The sequence below is a fragment of the Marmota marmota genome, unplaced genomic scaffold (assembly GCF_001458135.2).
Source record: "Marmota marmota marmota unplaced genomic scaffold, marMar, whole genome shotgun sequence".
Lineage (NCBI taxonomy): Eukaryota > Metazoa > Chordata > Mammalia > Rodentia > Sciuridae > Marmota > Marmota marmota.
Window position 1 is genome coordinate 58,323,928 of NW_026000174.1, and position 7,228 is coordinate 58,331,155.

Genomic DNA, 7,228 nt, shown 5'->3' on the forward strand with positions numbered 1-7,228 from the left:
TATATATATATATATATATATATATATATATATATATATATATATATATATACACACACACATACTTTGGGACAAGATTTCACTAAGGTGCCAAGAATGGCTTCAAACTTGCAACTCTCCTACCTCAGCCTCCTGAGTCTCTGAGATTATAAGCATGAACCACTTTTCCTGCTGGTAAAATATTATTATTGACAATTTTTAATGTCTCTTGGTGTTTCATTTTCATTCTGTTTGACGATACCAAATCTTTTGTGGGAGATTATAGAAGCAAAGGTCTGTTCTAAGTAATTGTCAATAACTTTCAACAGGTTTATTTAAGGACCTAAAGGAGTTCTATTAATTCTCAGCTGCACATGTGGGAAAGATGGAATCATCCTCGGGTATGTTCTAGTTGCTCTCCTGATTTTCTCCTCAATTGCTCCCCTGTCCCCAGGGATGCCTCATTCCCTCAGGCTACACTCTGCTCATTAAGGATCCAAACATCAACTTCATAAACAGAGCTACTCCTGAAGGCCATGAAATCCAGCCCCCATCCCCACTAATATGACAGCAAAGGTTGGACTGTGTTATAAAAAATTGCTTCATCTGAATTACTTCCCAAAGGAATTGGGTTTTTTTAAAAGAAAACATTTCTTTTTAAATATTTTTTTAAGGGTCAAGAGACTTAAGGTAGAATTTAAAACATCACAAACAAGTGAGAATGACACATAAAGAAAATACCTGTACAAAAACAGCTTTCCTGGGGTCACTGTTGCCCTTAAATATAACTATGGGAACCCCACTTCTTCTAAGGTCCTTCTTTAAGAAGACAGCTACCAAGTCCTGTGAAGAGCCATTATCACATATTCAAATTTGACCACATATCATATTTGACCACATGATCGTGGTCAAAAGGAAAACCAGTTTCAGGGATCTCTGCTGCTCAAAGCCAGAAAATCAGTGCCTGAGAATGCTAGCATTAATAAATTAATAAATCGCAGATTTTTGTAAATATAAAGAATATTTATTTTATGAAATATTATGTGAAGGTTTTGTGCTTTATTAATTTCACAAGTGTAGGTTCAATATGCTTTGTTTACAGAAACTGCTAGAGATTTATAAGGGATAATATAATCATAAAAATCTAACAATAAATAGTGTTTGATTTCTGACAACCTTCCAGGACATGTGTACATAAAAAGTTTTAACTGTATATGTTTAAAAATAATATATGTATTTTTTACAAATAGTAAAGAGAGCAAAGGGATTTTCAGAAATGCAAACACCTCTATATTTCAAAGCTGAACCACAAAAACTCGGAACAGAACAAGAATTTCAGAGAATTGTTGTGGGCCGTAACTAAATTGAATAGGCAAATTGAAATGCACTATTGCAAATTGAAATATTGTATTCTTTTGCATCTGTTTTCTTTAGCTTTCTTATGTGATTCCTCTATACATTTGGTTATATGTAGTAATAGTTTATTTTCATGAATATGCAGCATTCTGATAAACAGAGATTTGTTTAAAAGAAGGTATCGCACTTTGAGAACATATGTATATGTCCAGTTATAGAAGATATTGCCAAAGAGTCTTTCAGTCAAAACCCAATTCTTACTCTTACTTCGAGTGTGTAAGACGAAAAGTTATTACATATCCACACTAATATAAATTGATATAATTAATAATGTTAACCATTTTTATTTTAGTCTTTCTTTAGATCATTTAACAGCATTATTTTTTATTGAATTTACACTGACAGTTTTACAACCAATTCTGTGCTGTGTCTATTAAAATAAATTGCAAAATGGCAGGCCAGTTAAAAAAGCTGTGTTTAAAAGTATCTGGTCTTTTGCAACACAAGTCCTCTAGCTGACATCACTGTCAGTGCCATTTCAGACCAAATCAATCCAGAGAAAGAACAAAGTTTTTTTTTATACAAAGATCAAGCCCTTCATTGTTTTATTTATTTAATACCTTCAATAATGGGAATAGAAATACTTGATAGTGGAATCATAGGTATAATAATGCAGAATACTACAATTGAAAAGAATCTCACAGATAATCTATTCTTAGTTCTTTTACACAAGGGCAGTTATGTCAAGTGAGGAAGGGTGACTTCCTACATATCACTGTGGTGTTTATCTCCTAGCATCCTTCTAGAGAGAGAGATGTGCCAGAAGTTTAAAGCTGCTGTCTCTGACATTAACACATTACTTCTCTTTTCATTGGTTACTTATCATAATTATTGCAATTTTCTAACAAATATACTATACAGCCAATCCCCGGTAGGTTCTCTGCTTTCACTAGGTTATACAGACATCAAACCTCCATAAATGTTTAAACATCTCAGTCCATAAACCTTCAAATTTATATGAATTGACACAGTGTTATGTTCAGGTATTGTCATGTTAAGGCTGAAGAAAATAAATCAAGATAGAGAAACATTCTTGTAGTCTTAACTCCTGAAACAGAGTCATTGTCAATATCATATGTAGCAATACAATTTTCCATTAGTCTTCCCTGATCTATGAGGAAGATGTGATATGGAGGGATAGGCAGTGAAGGGACTGGTGGGGATTGAAGTGGACAGGCCAGAATGGATCAAAGACCTTTGATACAGGTTTGCCTATCAGTATAGAAACCCAAGATGGATGGATCACTCAAGGCTATCTGCCTAAATTCTTACTGAAGTCACACATATACTAAGCTATATTTAGAGTAAGTGTTTCTTTTTTTAAATATTAGTTTAACAAATTCACAGAGATGAAGACTATAACTTATGAACTGGTTTTCTTATACCTTTAGACATGTATCATTGAGTATAAGATACACTCTTGTTGTGATTAGAATTTCCTTCTGTTTATATTATGCTTACTGCATATGATTAAAGGAATAAATAAGAAGATCAAATTGATCCTTCCATGATCTAAATGTGGTATGTCATACAGAGGAAAATTAAATGTGTTTACATGTACCTTTAAATTTATTTGAATTGTCACAGTGTTTCAAGTCGAGTTTTCTCCATGCCACTATTCATGAGAGAGATGAACAAAAACATATGGGTAAACTGGGCATATGTGGCACAGGCAGAATCCTTTAAGTCTGTGTTTGAAAAAGCAACACTCCCCCTGTTCTTCCCCATGTGTTTTTTCTATAACTACACCATTGATATAACCTGTCATAGGGTCCTACTGTTGCCACTTTGGAAAGCGTAGATGCCTCATGTGCTTTATTTATATTTTGAGAGTTGTCACTCAGGATATTTTATATTGACATCTAGAAAAGGCTACAATGTTTAAAATCTTTAAACTTGTACAATTTTAATGGATAATTAAGAATTTCACAAAGTTGAACAATCCATCTAACAAATGGCCATGTTTGCATTTTCTCAACAAGATTCTCTTCGTGTTTGGACATCATAAACTTGAGCAGAGCCAGATGCAGCAGCTGAGCTGTCTTCTAAGTACTTAGAAGAATGCTCTCTACTTAATTCACACACTTTTGTTTATTCACTAACTTAGAATACACAAATATTTTATTTGTTTTTGAAAACTATAAAATATTTATTCAAAATACATGGCATATCATCCATCAATTCACTATAATTGTATAACAAATGAGCCCTCAAATGTTACCTCAAATGAGAGATCTTTATTTCTTATTGTTTTTCCATTCTGTGTCTCAGTCACAATGCTGTGAAAGAAAGAGAAGCGTAAGACATGCTGTCCTTCAGCAAAGAATACTGACACTCTTTCACTGAAGTTAAAGATTTAATAAACTGAGAAATGGGAAGAATAATTCCTTTAGGAGAGTAAGATTTATGAATCACAAAGGTACCCTCTTCACCACAACTGAAAAAGAGAGGAATGCAAGAAAAGCTGAGTGGAAGTGACAGAGTTGAGAATTTCAGTACAAGGTTGACTTTATTGATGTCCTTCATTTACAAGTTTCTTCATTTTATTGTTAATTGACAGAAAATTGACAAATTGAAAGGATACATTTTGACATAAAGTCTTATATAAAATTTAATAATGAAACATTGAAAATATAACTCTAGTGAAATTATTGATAGAACATTGATAGATAATGGTCTTTCATGAAGTCAACGTTAAACTTTATAATCAATAACATACAGAATTTCTTTTTAGTTATTCAGACTATAATCTTTGTAGTCCTAAATCATGTCAAAAGCTCTTTACTCTCAAATGCATACACTTATCTTTATGCCTAATATTGTTTTCTTGGATAACTGAAAAGAATGTGGATTTACCTTGTATTTAGTATGTACTATTGTATAGGTCATAAAATGTGAAACTAAAAAGAAGCATAGCCACTTACACTTTTAAAATCTTTATATAATGGTCTGGGATCATGGGAATTTTTCTCAATAGACTGAACACGGGAAAATAAATCCTCATTCAGATATAAAATATTTCTCTTACAGCATCTGAATTTTGCATTTATTATAATAGTAGGAGCCAATCCTGTGACTACTTAGAAATACCATATCTTCTTTATATATAAAATATTTTTACAAAAATAAAAATGGCATTATTTAAAAAGAGTCATATATACATTACATAATAACAAAAAGCAAGGTGATTATTATATCCATTATATCAAATAATGTGTTTATAATATGCATTATCTCAAAGACTTATGATTTCTTTATTACATAATATTCAGTCTCTTCTTCTAAATGCATTATCATTGACTATTGTGATACTACATTGAGTAGAATGTAAAAATACAGTAATAAGAAACAAGCAAAGAAAAAAAAGGAAAAAGAACTTGAATAAAAAATTCTAGAGAAGATTGAATCGACAATTATTTAGAGAAGGCATACAAATTACCAAGTGCGTGAAAAAATATATATTCAAATTTTCTTATCATTAGGGGAAAGCAAATTAAAATCACTTTGCTTGATGTTCCTTAAATGATGCACTTTATTTTATCTACAGTCATTTTCCTGCCCACTTCTAGATTTCTAATTCTCATCTCCATCTGGAATCCTTTCTTCTCCCCATCACTCCACTGTATCTCTTTCTATTCATTGCTTAGATCTGAAACTCATCATCTCCATTCCAAGGAATCATTTCTTCACAGAAGTCTGGATTTAGACATTTGCTTTTAAATAGAGTAGCTAACCATTGGACTTCTTGGCATGCTACAGTTCAATGTGAATTACTTGTAAGTTAAGTTAATTACTGTTTCTAATTTCCAATACAAAATTTAGCTCATTTGCATTGAGATTATTTTGGGATGAAAATCAAGGCAAAAGGCACACACTGAAAACTCAATAACTCTTAGAATAATTATTAATGCATAAATCTATTCAAAACGAATGACACTTTAGTACACTGAAACACAGACTGAAAAGTTTTCCAAACCTAAAGAGTATAATATTTAAATTGAAGGCACATAATGAAGTATAGGATATTTAATTATCTAGAAACTATTGGCAGGTGACAATTCAATAAAATTAATATTATAAGATATTAGTGATAACTTCACATGATATGTGTTTTGAAGAAAACATGATTATAAATTTCTGTATAGTATGTATTTGTATGATGTTTATTAAAAGAAAATTTTATTTTTCAGTTTTTTTATGCTCTCTTTCATATTTTTGGTCCGTAGGCTATAAATCAGAGGATTCAGCATGGGAGTCACAAGGGTGTAGAACAGTGAGGTCATTTTGTCTTCATCTAGAGAGTAGGCAGAACTTGGTTGAAAATTCGTGAAAAGCATAGTGCGCTGGAAAATTACAACTACAGTTAAGTGGGAGGCACAGGTGGAGAAAGCTTTGAGCCTCCCTTCAGCAGAATGGATCTTTAAAACTGATGAGATGATGTAGCCATAAGAGACAAGGACTCCACAAATGGTACTCAGTTCAATGAATCCAAAAATGGTGAATATCACTAACTCATTGACTTGTGTGTCAGAGCAAGAGAGTAACAGGAGTGGAGGGACGTCACATCATAGAAGAAGTGATTAATCTCCTTAGACCCACAGAAACATAAGCAGAATGTTAATGCTGTTTGTATTAAAGCATCTGCCAGGCCTATAAAGTAAACCCCAGCCATGAGCAGTGAACACACCTTAGTGGACATGTCTACTGCATAGTGCAAGGGGTTGCTGATGGCCTTGTACCTATCAAAGGCCATCACTGCCAGAAGCACACACTCAGAATCTTCAAAGGTACAGTAGGTCAAGAACTGCACAGCACAACCAAGGAAAGAAATTGATTTGTTCTTGGAGAATATGTTAACCAGCATCTTGGGTCCTACTGCTGTGGAATAGCAGAGGTCACAGAAAGAGAGGTGGCTGAGGAAAAAGTACATTGGAGTGTGAAGCTGGGGATCCACTCTAATTAAAATGATCATTTCAAGATTTGCAAGGAGAATAATGAGATAAACAACTAGAAATGCAGGGAATAGAATCACTTTCATCTGAGGATTATTAGTGATTCCCAAAAGAGAAAAATGACTTAATGATGAACAATTTCAACTGTCCATTCTTCTTGGTTCTTGTAATAATCTTTTATAAAAGTCAATAAGGGAATGATAAATTAGGGATTGCTTTTTATGCATACATGAAAAATGTTATTATAAGACATAACCTAATTTATTTTCGAACATTGTGTTCCTTGCTCTCAGAAAATAGCCTACACAAACACAAGTGTCACTGATAGGAAGCATTAACATATTTAAAAAAAAAAACTTTAAAAGGGCTAACATAAGATCTTGATTATCTTTGCTTCCAAATTTATATATAATTTCCGAGTCTTTGACTTTAGACTTAGCATAATGACTGGTAGTTGGCATACACTGGCATTTGCAATGTGTTGCTTCTATTAATATTTGAATAAAAGTAGAAGAAACTATGTACCACATTCCTTGAAGAATGATTTTGTAAAGGAGAGGACTTCTAAAATATGAACAAGTGAAAGTTCTACAGCCCTTATTTAAATAACAAATGAAGTCAGTCAAACTCATACAGGTCTATCAGGAAAATCATCATTGGTCATTACACTGAGGGGTTTACTTACTTGAGTATGAAAGTATGAAACTAGTCACTTACACATCTGTCAAGACATGATTCCTCATTGGAAAATCAAGTCATATTTTTCTATTACTCTTAAGCATAGCCACTCAGAGACTTAACCAAGGTGAGAAAGTCTGTCTGTCCTTATCTCTGATGCCTGAATGATAAGTGGATCACATTTTATTTCCATATAGTGACAG

The 7,228-nt window shown here is 32.7% G+C and overlaps 1 pseudogene; it reads right to left on the reverse strand.

Annotated features, from left to right (window-relative positions):
* Positions 1 to 5,561: 5,561 nt before the first annotated feature.
* On the reverse strand, positions 5,562 to 6,499 carry LOC107135224 (annotated as a pseudogene).
* Between the last annotated feature and the right edge of the window lie 729 nt (positions 6,500 to 7,228).